Below are 24,687 nucleotides of genomic sequence, written 5' to 3'. Positions count from 1 at the left end.
ATACCTATTTTGCTGGTCTTTGTGATAGTTGCCGTGGCCAACGACCCGCGCAGTGAGGAGCTCTATCTCATCACTGCGCCGGCCGTTGGTCACGTTGACGACACGCAGACTCTTGGTGTCACCGGACGTTGCATAAACACACGGGTTCTAAAGTAAACAGTCTGCCACGTGCAAAGCAAAAGAGAACAGGAAAGGGCTCGCCACGGACCGACGTCGGGTCAGAATGACAATGCCAGTCGCATTTGCTGAGCCACCACCATTCTGTTAGCCAGGCGTCAACAGCAACATTTGTTCCATGATAAACTACGAGCATGTTATTTTTTTTATCACGCATTTGATTAGTGGGGAGGCTCCACGTTTGTCCTGTACCTGTGGTCAAGATTTATTAGCCTTACTTTTTTTTCTATGTAGTTTAGCAACTGCTATGCCTCATATGCGTTCTTTTTTATTTTATTTTCTGCCTGCTCATGAAACTAAACAAAAAAAAAAACAAAAAAAAACGCGATGGCTAGCACTCCGCGAGAAAGCACCAAGCGAGGTTGTTTTTAGGATAAAGGCCAGGCAGGACACACTTTTTCTAGGAATAAACAGTGAAAATTTTACTAGTTATTCGCAGGTACACACAATTTACACGATAAGCTTTTCTGAAAGTGAGCTCAGGTGCAGAAAAAATAACGATCAACGTATGTTCTCGATATTCACATTGTAGGTACAGGTGTCACAAGCGTTTATTAAAACTAGCAAGCGTGCAACCATCATTATTTACGGCACCCTGCTGGGCCAGACTACTACTTCGCGGGACGATCCAAATTATTTGGGCACCCGCGCACTCCTCTCTCCCCGGCAACGAGGCGGCTCACAACGTAGCTCGAGGACTTACTCGCCGAGCAAGTGAGCCCGCCCAGCCGGGAACGAGAGGAGACCGCATGGTCAGCTACAAAGAAATAACCGATTACTATCGGCTGGGAAGAGCCCGGTACCCACCAGCTCATCCCGCGCTAACCAGGAAACAGGCGGTGGCCTGGCGCCTCCTGCAAACAAACATGTATCCAAACCCGGTGGCCTGCAGCAGATTCTATCCAGGGCAATACAACGATCAATGCAAATTATGTAAATGTAGGGCGGATCTGCCACATATTCTATGGGCATGCTCGAAGGCGGCTCCTTTCGAGGGCCGCAAAATTCAAAACCGGCAGCAGTGGGAGACCCTGCTGCTCAGCTCAGACCAGCAAGACCAGGTCTGGGCCGTCCAGCTAGCCGAGGCAGCCGCTGAGACCCAGGGGATCTCGGCCGTCTGCTAGGCGGAGGGAGGCTGCGTCCGCCCTCGTGAATTGCTGGCACCATTAAAGTTGTATCTCTCTCTCTACTACTTCGAGGCTAGGTTTCGACAGTCAATCGTATTCTGAGGGGTGTAGAACGGCCGTGTTCTAATATTTTATCCAACGTTACGACTCCGGTTTCTCGAAGTGAAGCCAAATAGCTTACCACTAAGACGAATAAAAAAGCCCAACTTCAGATCTAGAACGCTAGATTTCCACAGTAAAGCAATAGTAACAACATATTTTATTGGTTCATCACGCGCATGCACTGTCTAATGTGGTTCTGTATGCTGACAAGTTGTTATTGGTACTAGTAAGATCCACAAACAATGTAAGGACCATCCAAGCTTCAGCTTTATTTTCCATGCGAAGTACTGGCAGGTCTGATTATTCCGTGCCACTCTGCAAACTCTAAGCTACATGAAGCGGTGTTTGAAATAGCGTATTAGGATGTGCACCCAAGAGTTTTGTATACGATACGTAAGACGCCTGATTGTCACTGTGAATCAGGGCTGAATCAATTTTGCCTCAGTAGGAGTCTGTGGTTACCGCTTTCCTTCAGCATCTGAACTAACGAGATTTAGATGTTCGACAATGAGGTACCCTTTTTCTAACTTTCAGTGCACTCTCCTATTGGTCTAGATCAGGACAAAACAATAAGTTTCCCGATGGATTACATTGGAAACTCGGGACTGTCTGTGAAGGCTGTCAGCTGAATCGAACACTGCTCGGCGTTGATAAATTCGACACATTGACTCTTGCTATAGACACGAGGACTTTCTCATCAGGCTTAAAATGTGATAGAAAATGCATATTTAATATGACAGCCATGTTATTTAATTAATAACAAAGCCATTTTTGTTACTATATATACCCAACAGCCACAGAAATTCACAGAAAGATAGAGGCTTGAAGTGAGAGCTGTAGTTGAACAGAGACTGTCGCTGAGCCAACGTTCTGACGAGCGCCCTATCCAATATGATTATAGTGAAATATCGGCTGTATACAGAAATATTGGCTACAGCGACATTTCTTATTCATCTGCTGTTCATCACAACATACATAGAAGGAATATTGAAGATGTCCGGTGATATTTATGAAAGGGACTAAATTAACTTCAAATGAAAGGCTATGCGTGTTATTGCAGCTGCTTGATCAAATAACACTCTTTCCATTTTTTCAGCAATTTTTATTCCCCAGGAAGCCAACTTTCCTACAACAGACTCAAAGAGGTACAGTGACGTCAAAATCACATGTTAGGAGTGCTACGCAACTGGCATTTACCATGGAAATTTTGTTTGGATCCTCTACGATGATCAGGCCAGTTTACGCATTTTCTACGCAGCGCTGAGTTCCTTGATGTCTTCACCAAACAAAGTAAAAGGTTTACTTCATCCTTAAGTTCGAGCCACAGCTGAAGAAAAAAAATTATTCTTGCAGAAAAGCTCGGTGTTTTCACGATCCAATTGGGGGAATAGTTAGAATGAAGGTAGCAGTGACCTTGCGCCAAACACATACTATTTTGCCTGATATTTGTATGAACATTGTAGATTGAAACAACTGGGGCCCGGAACAAAGATGCCAGGCCCGTCTAATTATTGTTCCGGCATTTCTTCCGCGTTCGTACACGTTTTGTAGCACTGCATCTTTCTTTTTACTTTTCTATACGATCTGTCTTCAGCGCTTGTTGCGAACACGAAGAACCGCAATGTGATGCCACAGCTGCAGTGCGCAAGTGCTCATCGATCTCGCCCGCTCCCGCTCCGTGGGTGACGGCGTACGGGCCGCGTACTCGCATTTACCGTACTATCTATTATACAGATAGCACTGTTGGGATTCGTGATGGTACCAATCACATTAACTAAGCCTTTGCATGTGACTGTGCCGAACGTATCTGCGTGACGTCTGTAAAGAAGGTTCAAGAAGGACCCGTTTCTCAGTTAAGTGCTGCTCGCAGTAAAACTGCTGATCATCACTACACTACAATGTATATAGGCACTCGCTAAAATTGTCACTTCACGCGGAATATCTTGCGCCGTCACTGGAGTTACTGCTCTTTCTGCTATTGGTATTCCAAAAGAGAGTTGCCCCTCTTTTATCGAGTCCGTTTGCGGCATGGATCTTTGAGAAATTCCGCGATACGCGTGTCGACTAGCTAGTCGACAGTCGGCCATTGGAGTAAAAGTAAGGTCCCTACATTCGGGTAACAATTCTTTCAAGCTTTTAGATCATCAGAATAATTGTGTGTATCTGCGGAAGATGGGGTAATGCTCAGATATGGTTTTTTTTTTGGATTCATGAAACTGTGACATGCTGATTACGTCAACAATAAATTTTCTTTATACCTTTATAGGTTGCGCGCTATCATCTGTATCATCTATATCTTGCATGGTAGCCGAACCATGCCGTGCATTATATACGCCAACCACGCCAGACATGGTCGTGCTCTCGTTGCTACTCTTACCGAATCTGTTTTGTCAAGTATCTAACGGAAGGCTGTAAGCCGCTGTCAGAATGCATGTTCGCGAATTTGTTCGTCGTTGGTGGCTTTGTTCGCTCCCACTACAACATAACGTGAGCCATAACTGTACCTGGTGCTTCGCAAGCAATGAACGAGATTTCCTGGTCGTCCATGTGACTGCTTGATGTTGTAAACGCTGTAAGTGAAAATACTCTACTATAAAGTGGATAAACAACTTGTTTCCAGCCTTCAGGCAGGTAACAGCCAGCATAATTCCTGTCTCAGTCTCACGAAACCAGCGAAGTCTGGTGTTTTGTAAACGTATTAGTGAACACAAAATACGCATGAACACGCATGAATAATTCGTTGTGCTTGAGGTGAGATTAGGCAGGCGTAAGCCAGACTATTTAGGCAAACGATATATTGAGTGTGCCATAAACGTCAAGGAAGTGCTAGTCAACGTAACAGCGTACTTGTAAATTTCTAATTAGCATTCCACTTCTAAAGCAGAATTGCCTTTTCAGGTGTACCTTGAAAAATGGCATTTTGAAAAGCTCCTCAAGATCGACGAGGCTGTCCAGTGTGTTCCGAACTAATTCTAGTGGTGGTTCAGGTCTTTTCCGGACTTTTCCGTCTAGTTGAACGCGAATATCCCAAACGCCAAATACTCTCAGCCCGAAACAGCACTACATCTAGCCTGTTACGTTAGCCTCGGGAATGTTTATCATGTCTTGCATCTTAGCGTATCGTTAGCGCTTACAGATGCTCTCATGTACTTATTATCTGCGGTCGGTTCACGCAAACATTGTTCAACTTCACTATTTCATATGCCATGGTTGTTTACTGTGCATATGACAACTTAATAAAACTGAGAGCCCTTACACTACTGTGAAGATGGAAGCCAGCGAAGCTGTGACTATGGTGGGTCTGCTGTAGTCAGTATTGCCCCCAGGATGAGAATGGGCGTATCGTCGTTGGGCATCACCTAACCGAACATGTCTATCATTACCGTTTCGAGTTCTTAGTAGGCGTTGCAGGGAGAACGTACACAGTCGCGATCACCGTACCGTCAAAGCGTTTTATTAAAGACGGCTACGCCAATCGCGGCGCGCACAAAAGCGCTAGCGCGCTCCCGTGGTCGCCACGGTGACCTACGTCACGTAATGAAGAAGCAAATGTAAGATCCGGCGAAAACCGCGGTATAACGCACATTGTTTTATAATCCTAAGTTTGAAAACGTCGCCAACCCGGCGTTTTCATACGACTCCAATAGGTAGCGCCGAGGCGCCGAGGCACCGGGGCTTTGTGGCGCAGCTCACCACCCCGTTTCAAAGGGGACGCTCATAGCTTCCATCCATCCATCCAGCAAAGAAGGAGCGCCGCCGGCCTAGCCTCGCTAGCCTCCCAGCAGGGCTCAACTCTAGTCGGGCGCAGCTTGCAGCAGGCTTGCCACATTAGCCTCGCAGCCGGCCCCTACTCTACTCAGGGGAGAACGCGGCACAAAAGAAGATCGACTGGCGCAAGAGAAGAGAGATAGCGGGGGCTCAGCCGGCCGAGAGGGAGGAGGGGCCGTGAACTCAAAAAGACGATGATTATGAGCCAGTGATGATGATGAAAGTTTTTTTCTACACGCGGACACGATCCTGGGGAACCTAGACCTTAACAGCTTGGCTGTAATATTTATTTCCACTTGCATTGTCGTCTTCTTCCGATGAGCGGGAAGCTTGTGTCATGTAACGCCAGCCTTTTCTCCGTGTCCTGTTTCATGCAAAATGTTTATTTTACTGTGAAAAACTGCCATGCTCTTGCTTTCCTTGTCTTCCCTGACGGCGTCGTATGATTGTTACCGACAAACCATTGAGCCGCAGGCATCCCTTGATTCTTTAAGTCCATAAAAACTCTAGTGACTTCTATGTTTATGTGAGCGTATGAATCATGATGCATTTAACTTCGTATGTTTTCTTCGGACCTGCCGCGGTGGCTCAGTTAGCTAAGGCGTTGAGCTGCTGAGCACGACTTTGCGGGATCGAATCCCGGCCGCGGCGGCCGCATTTGGATGGACGCGAAATGCAAAAACGCCCGAGTGCTTGCGTTGTAGTGCACGTTAAAGAACCCCAGGTGGTCAAAATTAATCGGGAGCCCTTCACTACGGCGTGCCTCATAATCAGAACTGATTTTGCCGCGTAAAACCCCAGAAAGAAGAGGAGACGTATCCTTTCTTCTGCGTTTCTTTCCTTCTCGGTCTGAGTTTATTGTTCAGCGTGCTGAAATAGCCGGCTCTCCGGTGTCCCGTAGCCTGCCTTCCTATGCTTGGGTTACTTAATCAAAAATATGCAAAGTAGAAGGAGGAGGAGGAATAAACATTTATCGCGGAACCAGCACTTTAAGATGACCGGGCCTAAGCCTCCCATGAGGGGACGTCGAGGGCTTGCCTCGCCGCCACCTCACGGGCGTGCTGGGTCGCCCAGGTTTGGTCGTCGAGGGCGAAGCTCCGCAGAGCCTCACGCAACCTCGACGAGAGGGTCGTGGTGTTTATGTGTGTGTGTACTATGCTGGGCACTCCCACAGCATATGCGGAAGCGTAGCCGGGTGAGTGCCACAGCACCGGCAGTTGGGGGTATTGTAAACTTCAGGGAATATAAGGTGGAGGCGGGCGGGTGAAGGGTATGTATTTGTTTGTAGCAGACGCAGGATGGTAGCCTGCGCCCGGCTGAACTTGGGGTGAGGTGGGGTGAGGTGGGGGGGAAGGTTCGGCGACTAAGGTAAAATTCCTTAACGAGATCGTTATAAGTAGTCAGATTGTCCCTGGTGTCCAACTCTTCTCCAGTGTCTCCGGCGCGGTTGACTAGTCCTCGTGCAATGGAGTGGGTGACCTCGTTGAGGTTGGGGAGGTGTGGGTGGACAGTGCCCGCGTGGGCCGGGATCCATGTCTGGGAGATCATGCTTTCTTTAGAGTGTGGTTATTAGACAGTAATAACTTTAGAGTTATTACTGCCTGCCTGGCGGAGGGTACGAAGAGCTTGAGGAGAAATACGGCCTTTGCTGAAGTTAGTGACGGCTGAGCGAGAGTCACACACGATGGTGTGACAGGTGGGATCTAGAGTGGCCAGGGCGATGGCCACTTCTTCAGCCGTTTCGGCAGTGGAGGTAGTGACGCTGGAGGCGTGGTGTAGGACTCCATCGTGTGTGGCGACGGCCACAAATCGTGTGCCATGGGAATATTGGGCTGCATCAACAAATGTAACGCCAGCTACACGAGCAAGGGCTTTTATGATTGCTCCGGCCCGAGCTTGGCGCCGGGCCCTGTTATATTCAGGGTGCATATTTCTAGGAATGGGGTCTGTGTGGATCCAGCTACGGATGTCAGTCGGGATCTATTGTTTGGGGCCCTGTTGCTGATGGTAAGTAAAGCCAAGCGTAGATAGAATAAAGCGTCCTGTTTCAGTAAGGGTGAGCCGTTCAAGCTGAGAACGTTGTTGTGCTTCAATGAGTTCGGCATGGGTGTTGTGAACTACTAGTTGGTTGAAGAGTTCAGTACTGGTGTAACGCGGGAGGCCAAGTGCTTGCTTGTAGACCCCTCGTATGAGGGTGTGGAGCTTGTTTTGCTCAGCCCGGTACCAGTGCACAGTAGAAGGAATACTTCTTTTTTTCGTTGCAGCGATGTTCCCGAAGTTGCTGCTAAGTCACCGAAACCGCAAGCGGTGGCCAACAACTGCGATTGCTGAGAAAGCCTACCCGCTGGACGCGTGAAAACCGGGAGCTCAAGAAAGCGATAATGCATACGGCACTCTACCACAAATTATCCGCCATGACATCGGCAACATTGCACCGTCACAAAGCTCGTGATTGCCCAAATCGCTTTGCGCCAACAACGTCAGAGCAAGGACAGGGGACGGCGTAATGGGCCATATGTCTTTGAACCAAATGCGAAAAATTGGCCCAAGAAATAGACAAAAAATGCAACATATAGAAATCCAGCGAACCAATCTATGTCGGTTATCTCTCCGAATAAGTGCAGCCACAGTCGCCAATACGCATGAACCAGTTTTTCTTTCTTTTTTTTTTTTTTTTTTTTTACACACTGTGCTCTTCGATTGTGATTCTGCAGTTCCTGTTGGCCTTCATGCAACCTATGTGTTTTTGGACCAAGAAAGACATCACACACTCGCTGAGTGCTATATCAAGTCAGACTACATGTACTAATTGTACTGCTATGTTGAATGTGGGTTTAAATATTTATTGTACCTGAGACATTTAAAATTTTTCAGAAGTTTTCTTTGTGGGTCATTCACAGTGTCTCACGACCCATCTTTTCAATCGTACATTTCATATAAGGGCATTCGTTATGACAAATTTGAGTTGTGCTTTCAACTACCAGTCACAAAGTTTCACTGATATTGCCTGTCTTTCATCTTGTGCTCTGGCTCAATTTTGCCTGATTTCGCCGGTTTTATAGCTAAAGGAAGTAAATAGTATCAAGTTCAGTGCCCAAAGTTATGGACGGGAACAATCTTTACTGTCTAGCCGCAAACTTAATATAACTTCGAAGTACATCCACCCATTGCGAGGGCCGTGAAAAGATCAAAATATATATAGAAAGCATCAGGTGTCGGTCGAAAGGTTCATGCATGTGGCAATTGATCGTGTCCCCGAGTGAAGTGCACAAAATGGCTCAATGTGCGGCTGTCCCCGACTGCTATTGCAAAATACCTTTCGCTGTCGTAAGATTTTGCAGCTTACGTATATATGCCTTTATCGTGCGGTACGCTATCACCGTAATGCCAGTCGCTCCTAATGCTTTGATGCAACCATCGGCGCGAAATGCAGACTAGTCAATCCTCTTATTTTATTACTGTCTGTCGCCCAGATTTGTCTGTTACGTACGCACCATTTTCGTGCGAGCCACTTGGAGCGCTGGGCTAACCTCGAGCTGAAATTTTGCCGCCAATCTGACCCGTTCTTCAGGAGAAACTTACGTGACAAACGCTGCCATCTAAGTACATGCACTAACAAGACTTCGCGCGTTGGGGTTCGAAACACCTGTTTCTTTTGTGTGTGTGTGCGTGTCCTCACTTAAGCTTCGTGATTTTGAGCGTCATTGAAAAGGCATGCTTTAGACGCTGTCGATTTTTCAGCCTCTGATTGAACATAAAAAAAAGATGCCGCCTCCTTGGACAGCGAAGACGACAAGGGAGCTACTTTTCGCGCAGCAACTTAAAAGCCCATTGGAAAAAAAATGAAGCATTTACGACGTCTGGGTACTAAAGCGAAATCACATAAAGTCCCCTGGCTAAAACAAGGCTAAAATGGCTTTTCTGACGCCTCGCTATTTTCTGCACTGAAAGCTGACAACAGGTTTAAAGTTGGGACGCTTTTGCAACCTATGTCTGGAGAGGAGTGTTCTCTCGTATAAAACTCGCGTGGCTTCAGTAAGTGAAGATACTATTTTAACACACACCACTACCGGCGTACCTTGAAGTGAGGGCTTTGAGGCGGTGACGGAAAATCTTTCAACAGGTACCTTTTAGAGTGAGTGCAGGAAAAGTAAGCGTGAACTTGTTGGTTCTACTTCTGGCACATTTTACAGAATAATCTTTCTCTTCCACTTTCTATAATTGTTTATTTAGTTACTGCGTAGGCGTAGATAATGGGAACATTAGAGGGTAACCTGCCACTATTTCCGACATTATCACTGCTTCATTCGCCTCAAGGTGTACGAATGTGTTGCTCTTTTTGTTAATAATTTATTAGATGTGTCGTAACGTGATCGACACAGTGGGTTAGTCCTCGTTAATGTTAATGGTGTACGAGTAAGCGTCTACATGTAGGGAAAGAGTTCTTTAATCTACGGCACGAAAGATTGCCCTTTGTTTTACGCTGGAAAACCTTCCTCAACTTGGAAAACGCTGGAGCCGAAGCAAAACGTAAAACCCTTTTTTTCCGTTTTCGTTCGGTACACTTTCGTCCAATGACGCCGACCGGTCATGTCGCTTACGGTCGATCACAGTACTTTGGTGCGCCAAAGCAAAGACATCGTCTGTTCGCTCTCCATTGGCAAACACGCTTAGAGCATGCCGATCGCGGCATGTGTTTGCCGTATGTCGAATGCTGCACAGAATTACAGACAGCGGGTAAACGGTACGCGGCAGTCCTGGTCGCTTGCTGTGGGGTTATTGCGTAACCGGAAGTTAAGACGGGCAGATGCCATTTCCGGTGACGTTCCGACGGGGATATATTGACTGCAAAGAGGCAAACACAGACAAAATCTATCAGTGACAAAGGAAAGGGCAGTGAGAGACATGCCGAAGGGGCAGCGGAAACAGGGAAGCAAAGCAATACTAAATGACGGGAAGGAGCGACAGGAGCCAATTGCATTTAGCAGGAGCTTTCATTTGCACAATTTGGCACGCTTTACGCCTTTTCTTTCACCGGAAATCTAACAAGCTTGTAGGAGAAGTACGAACTAAATATCAGTAAGCCACTGCATCAATCACACAGGACTGACACTTTTTTTTGACAATGACGAATGGCTCACCCAAAGTGACACGCACTGACGTTAATCTTGTCTCCTGAAGCCCATTTTCTCTCCCTGTTAAACGCGAACCTGGCTATCTGTTTCAAGCTTTTTGTTGAACATCATCTGGTCACAGCACTCAGTGAAAGAAAATTGAGTGGTCCGTATTTGTATTAGGCGACCAGAAAAGCGCTGGTTCCAATTCTACGTACTTTGTTTATCCGCAAGTGAACGGAGGGATGCATTACAACTCACAGAAGAAACTTTGACAGCATTAGTTACGAAATCGCAGTCGTCAACCAGGCGTGACAGTCAGCGAAGCTGTTTATAAGCATTGTGCAATCTCCTCGGAAACTGATGGTGCAAGTGGTTGCTAAACGGTTTATTTCCGCTTTGAAATTTATTTCTTAGATCTTGCTGACAGTACAAGTCTGTTGCCTTTACTTCAACTTGCAACTTCGCCTCCACTGTCGTAGCTGCAAATGCAGTTATATTTACTATCCTTACATCTGTTCCGCGCACACCTACCCTCGCCTGTGTTCCGCAATTTAAGGAAAAAGATTAGGCTTGCGTGACTTTCAATACGCCATTGTTCTTTCTTCTTTTTTTTTGTATAAGCCTTTTAGATGTGCTGCGTTACAGCGGCGTAAAATAAACCCTCTTGCGATCCGGTTAGACACCTGCATTTGCACGCTTGGTTCCAATCAAAAACGTTTTTTCTCCATTAGATCAAATATAGAGCTGCGCCGCCCTATATTCGATCCTATTGAAGGAAGCGTATACTAAGTGCCTGCAGAATCAGACACTACGCTTTAATTTAGGCCTCTATAAGAGATTAGTGTGTTACAGAGCTGCTGGGGAAACGTCTATAATCTCTAGGGCCGTTCTATAGTCCTCGAAGGTTCTTGGCTAAATAACTTTATCTTATAAATGGCCGCTAAATGCAAACGATCGAGAGTACGTTTACACACGTATCCTTTCTATATTTGTCTGCAATCATTGCAGATTGGTTATGTTAACGACGAAAACAAAGCCACCATGTTGCCTTTTTAATATCGCGGTGAAACCCAGATGCTGTTAACCATATTGTTATGTCACGAACTCCGTAGCCTCAATTGTGCAGGAAAAGCTGAGAAATGTTGTCAACTTTATTTTTCTTACATTCGAATGTTATTGCACTCTCTCTTTAATATGCCTAATTAGCTTCGAGGAGCCGCTGACAAAATTAACGACGCTATGAGAAGATCCATTATGAAGGATTCTGAAAGGCAACGTCGGTACCCGTTTTTCGGTATTGCGTTCATCCTGGCTTATCAATCTTCTACCCACGATAAGGGTGACCTGGGCTGCGATATTGTAGCGATGCCTCTCGCTCTATTTGATGCCACTCTTATCATTCACCGTTCACAGCCGGCAGAGCCCATTGAAGCGTCGCCGTGACCACTGATGAAGAGCGAAAATCGCAAGAAAAATAGCACCGGAAAAGGCATCGTCCCAGAATCGCGGCCCCGTAGAGTATTACCGAAATGTTATCTACTGATTTAGCATTACTTTATACGTCTCTTTGCTTTGGCTGTAACACGCATTTTAGCGCTCAAGTTGGTCGGCAGGGTGATAAGATTATCTAGGATTGAAATGGCGTATTGAGAAGAGGTTTATTGGCGGTGTCCTTCAGGGACGCTACGAGTTCCAAGAACGGACGGCAGCGTGGAGCACCGTCTCTAAAGACACCAGCGACCAACAGCGCGAGCAGAGCGGGCCGAGCATTGGCGATGCCGCTGGACGGAGACGCGTCCTCTTCTTCACAGTATCAAAATTCCGCCAGTCACGCACAGAAAAATTTAACTCTGAAATAAAATGCCAGCATCCGCAGCATGATCTAATCAGCAGCGATTGCACGGTGCATCTCAACTTATACAGGACTTTACATAGTCTGAACCCGTAGATTACTTTCATCACTCTGACGCCAATTCAAAGGAAAGAAAAGTAGGGTAAACTTTGCTCAATGGGGTTCTGTGCGATGCGTCTTTTTTTTTTCTGATACTTGTGCACCAATTATGCGTTTCTGAGCGTATGACGACTAACAACATGGTCCGCATATCCAACAAATAAAGAGAAGCCGTTAAGTCAGCTCATGCTTAGCTTAGAGGAAAGAAAGAAGAATAATGGCACTTCCCGAATAACGTGCACCGCAACGACATGACCCACTTGACACTGTTCATTGCTGCGAGTCACGTCTTCCAATGGCCGTTGTAACGCACACGGCCGAAGTTGTGGCCATTTCTACAGCGACTTCCAGCGAGTTACTTCTCGTACATCTTCGTTACCTCCAGTGATGCCAAGACAGAGTTGCACCCGCAACGTTGAGCATGTTAAGCGAGTGAAGGCCATGCTATATTTCCTCATATAGAATATTAGTATACATTATAGTCTTATAGCACTTGTTTTGTAGGCCCGTCTGTCTGTCTTCACTAGAACCTACTCGAACGTTCGTGCCAGGCTCGGATGCAATGGCGTTATTGAAGATAAGCTGCGGTTCCTATGCCATCTTTCTTCTTAGCACGAGGCAGCTCATATGATTCCCCAACTGCGGCTGCATTAATCTCGCAGGAACCGATTGTGATAACATCTATTTGATTATATTTTGGCGCATGTTAAAATGCAGCCTTCCGCTCCGACGCTTTTCATTGGCCAGCTTAGAGCCAGTCCGGTCAGATTATGTTATCGAATGTTGAAAAAGGATACTTTTAATGCATCCCTAAAAAAACACTCCCTCAAATAAAACTAAAATGCTTAGCGGCTTAGTCTTTTAAGTCAGAAGTGCGCGTAATGGCTTTTGCTGGAACGTGGGCGCACAATAATAAATTACCAATACATGTATGAAGTGTACAACATTCACGTTCTTTCATGAGAGGCATCAGTTATTTAGGGCAGCGCATATGGGGCACAGCTCAAACGAGGTAGCACGGCACGTCATGCTCCTGAAAAGGGTGGACTCAGATGCAAGATTCAACTGAAATCGCGCTTCCCAGTTTTCTGAAGCACGTTAGCTGCGTCCATACCAGTACGTGATACGTACCATTTATGTATTTATTCGGTGATCCAAGCACGACAGAAGTTCTCAGGAAGAAGGACTCTTGAAGTGATTAACATCGGTCGGACAAGGAATGTCGCTAAAGGCGTCATGCGACATTCGGTGTTCGACTCACTGTTAGTTTACTCGGTGATGGGTTGCCGTTTACTCCTCATTGTTTAGATTCAGTAACACTCAGCGTTACTTCTCAGTGTTGCCAGACTGCGATAGGGCTCAACCGCGACATAAACAAAATCAATTTTTCTACCGCACCAAACGCGCTCAAATTTTTCCAGCTTGCTCTTGGTCGCGTGCGGTTTAACAGCCAATGCAAATGCGAGCTAGAAAATTTAGTGGCGTAAAGCAACATACTGTCTAGGAGAGACGCCCTACTGGGGGGGGGGGGGGGGGGGGGGATTCGAATTTATTTTGGCCCGGTTCTTTAAGGTGCACCTACTTCTAAGTACACGAGAGTCTTTAAGCCCCCGTCGAAATGCGGCCGCCGAGACCGGCAATCGAACCCGCGACCTCGTGTTCGGGAGCAGAAACACCATAGCCACTAAGCTACCTCGGTGGGTTATGCTGCCTTAAGCCTGCATTAATCATACACCACATTTACTCGGGTAAGGCACACACTTCCGTTTCAAATATTTTACGGAATGCGAGAGTAAAGTCCAGGTTATTTTCCTCTCTCTCTCTCTCTCTCTGGGGTACGGGTATTGCTTTCCCACTTGGGCGTCCGAGACGCACCGCCGGAGACGGTCTACGCAAGTGAAGACTACTGCCACTACGGATAGCGGCGATGGGGTCGCTGAAGGCTTCAGATGAACTTGAAGCAGATACGCATAAAGCTTGAAGGCACTTTGTATTTACAACTTATTACAAGATTGTCACAAAAGAGCGCATAATCCAAGCTCGCGCCGCGCATCACTCAGGCCAGCAAGGAAACAAGAGGGCCCAGCGATAGTTTCTACAGAAAGAGAGCTCGCATACGCCCCAGACCGCCGACGCGACCAACGGAGTCTTGAAGCTTCAACAAGATACGCGACGACGACGGTAACGAGAAAGAGAGAGAGAGAGCGCACGTCGAAACACCCTCTCACCCGGCGAGCAGAAAGAGAGACAGAAGGAGGACGACAACCCGGCTAGCGCATATACGGATGAGTCACCACCTTCCTCGACGACGCTCCGACGGCCGCGGTCGAAAACGAGAGAAATGTCTAGAAGATTCTCAAGCTTTTATGGCGACTCCGATGGAAGGTTTGATAAGCACCGGCGGAGGCAATAAAAGCACCATGCGGAAATTAGAAGGGGGATCAGACCGCGCCGGTGAAGAGATGTGATCTGAAGACACAGACCGTCTGCAGAAGAAGGAGATTCCCCGGCAAACTAGTCGGCGAGTTCATCGAGCGTCTGCACTTCCGGAATAAGTTCCTTCTTCGAGATTTGCCTCGAGCTACGCCGAGATAGTCCGGATCAAGACCAGCACGGGTGAATACGATTGGACACTTTGTGTTCCTATTCTGTACTTTACGTGTTGGACTCTTAGTGCTTGTCGTTAATTATTTTCCAGTGTTTTGTTAAGGCCCATCTGAATTGTGTTGGTATGTGTCTAGCCAAAGTGTGCACGTGTGTATGTAACTGACATGTTTGAAGAATATATTTTGTTGTGTTTTGATAACTCTGGGCTCTGACTCGGTCTTTGGGCCAGAACCGGCCGTTCGCTGGCGCACCAGCGGGCCTCTTACTAATTGTCCTTGCTTTCGTGCATGGGGTTCTTTTCGGAAGCTGATAAGTCGGCTTTGGAATATGGCCTGGCATTGGCGCCTCGTTCACTGGGTGTGTGACAAAAATATATGCATAGAAATGCAAGTTGGCACTGGAACTATTAGGGCAACCCTATATCGGCAGAGCCGATGGTGCATAGCACACCTCAAGTTGAGTCAAGAACGCTTTGCCGGACAACGAGACCATGTTTTCTATCCCTCGGTGCCCCGCCCCAAAGATTTACGACCCAATCGCCACCGAGTGATTTTGAGCATGGTCCGCCGGCACACCAATCACTAATCCTGTACGAGGATCGTCGTGACGTAGAGCGCTAGCGCTGTTGTCAGCAGTTGCCCTTTGGACTCGCTATGGGACGGACGCTCGTTTAACCACATCTTCCAGGATCCTGACGTCAGGATCCTGACGATGCCGTGCAGTGTGCCGCGGCTATGAACGGTGTGGCTCATACGCTCGTTTGTGACGATGGGGCGGACTTGGCTCTGCAAACGCACTACTTGGCCATCGCGCCGGGACCAAAACAAGACGCCAGGTGTCTTTGACGAACATGCCGAAGATGCGCCATATAGTAAATAATGACAATATATAAATGTACTATACCAATATTCACTATAGCAGACCCACCATAGTCCCAGCTTCGCTGTCTTCCTTCTTCACAGCAGTGAAAGGGCTCTGAATTATTTTAGAGCGCAGCTCTTACGCGCCCGTTCCTGCGTCGGCTGAAACCGAGCGAATGAGCAAAACTAAGGATGAAGGAGCGAACGCGGAGCGCAGCGGGGGATGAAAGACAGCGATAGAGAAGGGAGGACGAAGTGGAAAGCGGAGAAGGAGGATGCAGCGGAACCATGGGGCGGGAAGCGGAGGAGGAGGGTATGGCGAAAGAACGAGAAGCGCAGTGTCGCGCAAGACGGGCTCTGCGGCAACGAGGGCCACGAGATGGCGCCAGAGTAGCGCGCGTCGTCTGCATGAAAAAAAAAAAAAAAACGCTGCGTGAGTGGAGGTCTATTTGCGGCGGCTGCTGTGAATCGCGCCCACGCGTCACCCATGCGCTGCCTATCGCGATCTCCCGATTAGCGAGGCAGTCGCGTCCCACTTCGCTCCGTGTACAACGTGACGCACGACGCAGATTGTCCGCGCCAGTCGATATATCGCGATATGATACACGTATAAAGCTGCGCTCAAATTTTGCATTAGGGAGTATCGTAATCGTCGGTGAATTTTTTCTCTCTCTTTTTTTTTCCTTTTCTGTGCAAGAAAATGAAGCTGTCACGTTCGTGTTATCTCATCATCGCCGAATCTTTTAAACAAGCTCATCTGCTCGGACAGTAAATTGAATTCACAACGTAAGCGGTATTTCATTTCCATCCTCAGTGCTTTTCTATTCTAATGCAAGAAGCAGTAAATCACCATCTGCCTTTTTAAAAGATTTAGAAAACAAAAATATAGAAAATTAATAGACAAATGAAGTACGCTGTGCTCCAAGTAAGCGAATGAAGAATTCTTTTGGTAAGCGACGTCGGCAGCAAGAAGTTCTTTATTTCATTTTCAATGAGGATTGTGTGATGTCTTTATCCGGCTTGCGTGTTTCATTTATGTACGTAAAAACTTCGAAACGTTTTGGAATCTCCAGGAACAATTTCGTTAATACCAGCCATTTGCATTCCAACGACGCTCAAACATTTCGCCACCCAATAACTTGTTTTCTTTTGTGACTTCCCGCGATCAGGAAGAAAAGAAGAATTCTGGCCGCGCGTTGTTTATGCTACTCGTTGAGCATAAAAAGCATAATTCGGACAAGTCGGTGCAAGCAGATATTTCTGCTAAATTGAGCTCTATGTTTGCTTCGCAGCGCGTCGTAGCAAACAACAAGACGCCTTGATATTGTCCCGTTGTAGCGACAGAGAAAAACACAGTAGCCAGTACTGTGAATCACGAAACTAACTCTTTTTATTGGGCAACTTGTGCAAAGAAAAGCAGGTTACTATCAAAGCAGAACGATAGCTTCGAGCACAGTCGGCGATCGTCGAAAACCTGATCAGCCGGTCAAGCGCGTCGGCTTTTATACATGACTTGTCGAAGGTCCCAGCGTAATCGCTGGTGTCTGCATACCTTCCAGAAAGTACTGCACGATTCGCGTGGCGCATACAACCAGATTACACAAGGTTCGATGACAACAGACAGCGCATAGAACTATCGATAACATTCGAGAAACTTTCGATACATGCAGGCATATTTTGCGTCGAGCGATTAAGTTTAACATTTGTAAGCCGGTGAAAAGCGGTCACCGGAGAAAAACAAGTACACATGTCAATGCCCCCTCTTAAAAAAAGTATTGTCCCGATGCCGTAAACGCAACAGCGAAAAACAAAAATACCCGTAGAAAAAAAACAAGAACAAAGCAACAAAGCAACAAATTCCCGAAGTTCGTCAGCGGGCGCAGAAAGGCTTAATACGCACCACATGGGCGACTTCAGGTCGTGCTCGGCGCCGCTGTGATTGCGAAATGCCGTCTCGCACGGCCTCATCAAAGAAGCTGGTGTATTAGATGTGCGTTAAAAAGAACAGCTGGTCAAAAATTAGAACGAATTCATCTACTCTCATAATGCCCCAAGCTGCCGGGAGTCGAATCCGCGACCTTTTGCACAGCAGCAGAGCGCCATACCCACTATACCACCATGGCGGGTCACAGCAAATATTATTGAAACAGTAGTGATTCTTATGCTGCATCGCACTTTAAGGCACCGAATGGATATTGCGAATCTATGAAATTGTAGCTGCTGAGATCTGAAGACCAAAAGGGTTCATGCTGGCCCTGAGTGATGTCGTAATGGATAGCTGCGGATAAATTTTTACGCGTGAGCAGCCGTTCTTCAACATCACCTAAAGGTAAATGCGGGAGCTTTCAATGCGACCGTAGTGAATGACAATATTTCCCGTGACGCAGAAGAACGCTCTTGACTTTTTCAAGCCACAGACACAGACAGCAACATGTCACAGCCACATGTCATTTGTCACAGAAATGTACAGACATGTAAGCCACATGTCACAGACAGTAACAAAAAACAAAAAAAAAAAAAACAATGTGCGTGCCTGCGTGTGCGTGTACGTGCGTCGCATAGCCTTGCTCCACTGCCTCGCGACCTCCACTGCGACGAGTTGTTAGTGTGAAGCTTTCACCACTGCCTAACTTCTCATCAGCGGAGCGTCACGGCAAATGCGGAACCTTGGTGGGTCGCCCCCTTCCTTGAGAAACTAAAGCATTTCCAGTAGAACGGAATCAAACGCAAACATAGGGGCGCGACACAGCACTTCGTAAAGACAGACTGGCCTTGACGCGAGATTCAGGAAAGTTGAAAACCCGGCCGGCCTTCCAAGCCGCGTGGTCACGCGAATCGAGGGATGGGAACAATACTGCACCCAGCACTCACTGCACGAGACGCTTTATTAGTAGCGCAGCAAAGAAGATGGTAGTGAATGAGTGGTATTGTTCACAACGGCAGCGTGGGCGCGACGGAAGCCTGTGAACTAGCGTTTTATTTCCTAGTGTCCGTTTTAAGAAGCCTGCCTTTCAAGGGACCTTCATCCTTTCCGGCATGGCACGACCCCTAGAGCACGCCTGAGCCGAAATAGAGAGCTCGTGTCCCTGGCGCTATACGGGAAGTCATTACGGCGCTTTTCCAACTTGACCCGTTGAGCAAATGACCGCTCGGAAATGATTCTCAGGCGGTGCCAGTTCGCGGCCGAGAACGCCGATTCGTGCTCGGCGAACGAGCTCGCTTGAAACGCACGTCCGAGGCTCTGTAGCAGGGAAACTTCGATTGCGGAGAGACTCCTCATACTCGCTCCATTTGTACTTCTCAACGCGCGCGACTTAGAGCAATTATCGTAATTTTTTTCCCTATATTTTGTGAGAAGGCGCCAGGACCAACCAACTCATTCTCGCTCCAATAGCACGCCGAAGCCGTGTGTGCGGACTTTCTGTATAGCGTCGATACATTGGATATTGCGAGAATTCACATAAGCAGACATTTAATATTACTTGTGGCGCTGGGATGTACATCCCAGCGACGATTGAAGAACCTCATTCATATTTTTTATTAATCTAGATATGTAGAGACAACTCGTTCTTCCAGCGGAATTATGAACGACGACGCCGGTAAGAATAGCAATGGTGAAATAACCGCTAGACTATCAAATATTGTTTGCGCTTTCAGAAAACCCACAAAGGTTTATGCACCCGAAAACAAGCTGTAAAAGCTGTTGTGAAATTTTACACATGAGCACCGGTGAAAACAGGTGGCAGATGCTGGGAATATTTCTTTTTTTCTTAGGGGGGGCGGGGGGGGGGGGGGGTAGGGGGGAGGGGATACGGACATAGACGCCATGCTGCCACAGTTATCGCGTTTCCGCTGATAACTTCGTAGAAACTCGTCTCGCTGCAAAATCTGGTGTGCACCCGCATTTTCGGCAGTGATCTGCTAGATGAGCTCCCGCCATATTTGCACTTTAGTCTGTCGTTAAGGCCCCCTCCCGTTTTCCGTACGCCTTGCCACAGGACAATTACCGATATTCACAATAATAAGCTTATTCCGATTTGTAGGTTGAACACCAAGGAAGAAAGGCAGGAGGCGGAACACCAGCTGACAAGACCTGCCCTCATCGTACGAAAAAAAAAAACGAAATTTTACTAATGAACATTTTGGTGCAATGACATCAGCTGTGATTTCAAACTGCAGCTGATACACACCCCCTCCACAACCCCTCCAATCTAAGACAGAATGAATTGAATATATGAAGAAATCGACACAAACAAAAAAACATGGAGCATATTTGTGCACTATATAGGCCTGTTTGACATGACAAAACCTTTTGCGGCATGAACCTTTCCACAGTCTGGTTTTGATGTTCCGTAGTTTATTTTAAGGTACATTGTTTCCAGCTTAGGCGGGGCTGTAAAAACACCCTAAGTGCCACGTTTCTTGGCTTCTTTCTTCACACGGAAGGAAAGCCGGTTCAAGTTTAGGATAGCTACAACCTTAGGCTTGTCCCTATATGCTTTTCCTACGCTTCTTGAGCCACAAATCGACTCACTTTTCTATTGAGCTATTCAACTACCGCGACCAGCAGTTTCTTTGGGCAGACTGCTTTTTCTAGACGCGCAACGTGTATTTGCATACTCGCGTCCATCCTGTGCGGATAAACTAGACTCAACTAGCCAAATTCATCACCCATATTGCTCAATAGGTCAACATTGCACGCTAATAATTCAAGTAGGGAATAATTCGATTTTTTTTATTTTTCACCGGAGAACCCCGTGTGCCAATCCACACCTTTTTAACTAAGCCACCTGTTCGCTATCATTTTTAATGATCTAACCTTTAGGAGCAGCGGACGATTTTTAACTCAGGTGCCTCGTACAGTAACAAGCTCACTCACATCACATGACCACAGATGATACAATACACTCCACCGATTCCTCCAAACACAGGCGTCGCAGCATTAATATAGCACGTTACACTATCTCGCAAGCAATGAGCGAAAAAAAATCTGTAATTCGAATTTATTGAGGAAAGAGTGAAGTGCTAATGAACCATTTTAGAGCACGCAGTCGTGCATAATATTTGTTCTATGTTACTGCTGTGACGTGACATGCTTAAATGGTTTAGAATCACAGCTGTTATAGGCTCGCTACTCTGGACGTTTGACGTGCGCAGGTATCAGCGTAGTCGATTGCAGGAAACCCAGCCTGTTTTACCTGAATTTATGTTCAAGAAACACTAAGAAAAAGCGTAATGTCCCGCTGCTTCGGACTCATAAATTTACCAGTCGAGGACTCTGCGCCCCATCAAGAATGCTTTCCTTCTTCAGTTCAATTGAATTCACAATTCATTAAAAATATTCTTAAGAACCCAGCCTGTCAAAATTTCAAATATATTCAGGCTAAAGTTTCTTCAACCATACGAGGTCATTGAGCATGTTTACCCATTGTATGCAGGCGGACAGTCCCATGTGCACATCACGAATGGACGTCACAGTCGGAGTGAAATTTTCTCACACCCATCGTATATAAACCATTGGCTTGGCACGCTTGCATTATTCTTTAGACGCAGTATTTTCTATATAGCATTTACTGAGCAACCGAGTATATGGAAGACTCAATCGCTCCACCGATGCTATACAGCAAAGAAGAATACCACGCCAGGAGGATATTGTACCTGGCCTGCGGAATGCTTGTTAAAATTCTTGGCTGACTCAACGCTCAGCAGTATATCTGTCAACCAGCGCCGAGGTGAGAGAATATTAACGAAGCTATAGCGGCAATAAATGAAAGGCAATTTAGGAAAAGGGAGTCGGGGTACTCCTCATCTACTCCGGCGGTGCGCCTGCCTCACAAACAAGGCAGACTCGGACTAAAGGCGTCACTGACAAATTTTTCTTCTCGAAAGTAGATCGCTGGCGCACGTCTGTGAACGTTTACTCCAGCCGATGTAGCACGAAGTAGTGCAACCCTCACAGGGCCCTACATAGTGCCAGCTACCACGTCACTGCCTAATATTAAAGTCGATAAAGCAAAATACTGTGCGCTGTAAAGCACACAATTCTTAACGTACATAGCTTAAAGATGCTTTTCAAGGAGAAACCTTAGAATATTGCTGTAGTCATGAGCCCACGTCAATAAAATGTATTACAAGTTTTAAGCTAATGCCCACACCTGAAGCTCTGAAAAGTGGAGTGTGAATAATCTAAAATCTCACGTATTGATATTTTATTGTTGCCCAGGAAAACGTAAATGATATTAAATGTCCTTGTCTTGGCCGCAAAAATACGCATTACGGTGTAGTATCACGAGAATAACCGCCTGGCCTCCTCGGTCAATTACCGTTGTGTCAAGAGTCGTTTTGCGTTAGGACGTCAAAGAACGTGAAATGCAAACGTAATCACTGAGACAGTTCTAGTATATATGGCTATCCAATACTCGTGGACATTTCATCAAAATCGACGAGGGAGGCAGTTCTCTTTACGCAGTCGGAGTGAAATTTTGTCTTTCTGCGATGACTATGTGTGCCACCAGGCCGTCGTATATCTGGTCTTGCTAACGCGTAGCTCTACATTGTCACGTTGTAGTGGTAGTAAAGAATAAAACTGCCAAAAGCACTATTCTTATTGGGCGATCTTGAGCCCATGCAGCCAAGCAAGCAACATGTACTCAAAGCACAACGATATCGGTGAGCGCAGTCATCGGTTTCAGAAATCTGATCTCACGAGTGAAGCAGTAAAGTCCGTCCGCTATTATTACATGTACCATCCAAGTACTTGCATTTCATAATAATCGCTCGTGCTCGCTCACATTCGAGAATGTAAAACACCATTCGCGTAGTGCGTGCTATCTTATTATATAAGACTCATTCGCTGCAGAATGTGCGGCAACATTAAAAAAAACTTTTCTGGATGTAGTAGGAGCGTCTTGCTCCGGGTGACAAATCGATAACGGTGACAATTGGGTTAAAAATGAACACTGTCAAAAAAAGTAATAAAATGAGCTATCACGACGAAATGAGACATTGGAACGTGTGGCTTTTGGCGCATGCCGCGCCGTCTAGCTAACCGGTCCGCGGTAAACTGCAGCACCTGCGCAGTTATAGGTTACATCGTTCACGGATCGAGCCCTAGTCACATGTTCTCAAGCGTCACTCACCTTATCAGGATTCAATATCATGCCGTCAGAGCACCGCACGCCTCTGCTTGCTAAAGCCCCTATATACAAAAAAAAGTTGTCGCAGTTTCGCCTGAAAGGCGAAGCATCAATTGCGATAGCAAATTTGTAGAGAGCTATACGGAGTAATGATATTAGCTTTATGAGCTGTAGAACTTGGACATGCAGCAGCACCGGCAACACGCAGAACTGTTGTCGACGCCGTCGGCGTTTTGCCCGCGTTCGCTCAAAATGCGTGCGGCGTTGGTGACTGTTGCCGGAACCTCTGATATAAATAGGCACTTGGTGCCGCAGCTAAACGTCGCCTCCCTTCCCTCCCCCCCCCTCCCCCACGGCCTCTCGCGCGTCGGAAGAAGGCGCGTTTGCACTACATATATGGTGATTGTAAAGGAGGAAAGAGACGCCTACTTCTGCAGCCCTTAAGTATTCTAGTTCACTGTACCTTAAGCGAGCACGGGGCAGAACGCGCGTTTGTTCTCCGCCGTGCGTTCACTCCCCGTGAAAGCGCGCGCCCCTCGCGCCCTTTCACTCGCACATACAGCGTTCGGCGCGCGGCGACGATTTCATCTCCATTGACGTCATACGGAACCTCACGGCGACGGCGACGGCGACGACGACGGCGACGGCACAATCTGCTTTTGAGTGTCCATATAATTGCTATCGCAATAAAAGTAGCGCCAACCACTTCCCTCCTCCTCCGTTCCAATGTCGCGCTCGGCGCGGCCAGCGTGATCGAGGCTGCGATCTCGACAGTGGCGCCGCCTACGTCGGGCCTGCCGTGGCAGACGACAGCTAACGCGCTACCAGAGGAAATACGCGGAAAACTTCGATCGCGCCGTGCGGAGAAGTTTTTGAGGCGCGGTTTTGCTTCGTGAGTCAGTAACTGGCCTTAATAATGCTGTTTTGGAAGTGGAAACGCGACGATGCGAGACGGCGCAAATACCAAGTGTGCAGCAAGCGTTTGCGCTCGCCGGATGGTAAAAAAAAAAAAATAATAATAGCCTTTTGCCCTCGCCTTGTTGGTTACGGCAACTGAAGGCGCAGCAGCATGCCATCACAACGAAATGCTTGTCCCTAACACGTTTGAGTCGTTTGTGCGTACAGCACTTTCGTCGCACAAGCCCGAGAATGGCGGTCGTAGCGCGCTGGAAAGAAAAAAAAATATACAAAAGCGCAACGCGTGCTTCCACGTGACACGGATTGGCCAATGGGGGAGCGGAGGAGGCTGGGGCGACAGGAGGCGACGAGGAGGAAACGCCGTGGTGAGCGCGGTGGCGGCAAGATCTAAAAATGGCGCTACTTTTTATATATAGGGGCTTTATACTGCTTGCTAGGAGCATTTAGCATATGCAGGGACGCTACAACTTGTCTACGATGCTCGTCGCGGGACGCGAGCAAGCAGAGATATTTTGGTTTCTCATGCGCAAGACAGCGCGTCGACCAACAGATAAATATTGTTGGCAAGCAGAGGCTTGCAATGCTCCGACGTAATGATATCGAAATTCCGATAAGGTGAGCGACGGTCGAAAACATGTGAGCAGGATGCTGAGCCGCGAACCCCGTAACTTACTGCGCATGCGCAGCATTTTACCGCAGGCGCCGGTGGATGGCACAGGAAGTGCCGAAAGCCATGCGTTACACTATTCGCGAATTATTGCGCCGTGATAGTCAGTGTGGCAATATTGTAACATTATGTACGAATGGTGGAAAGAATTCGTGAAAGTCAATTCTTCTAAACCAAAATTGCAGAAAACGGTGATGCCACAGAAGTCTCAAGAGGACAGAAGATATGCAGAAAGCTAGAAAAACAAGTCAGGCACA

Source organism: Dermacentor silvarum, chromosome 6 (assembly GCF_013339745.2).
Source record: "Dermacentor silvarum isolate Dsil-2018 chromosome 6, BIME_Dsil_1.4, whole genome shotgun sequence".
In the NCBI taxonomy this organism is placed as follows: domain Eukaryota; kingdom Metazoa; phylum Arthropoda; class Arachnida; order Ixodida; family Ixodidae; genus Dermacentor; species Dermacentor silvarum.
This window is presented reverse-complemented; position numbering follows the sequence as displayed.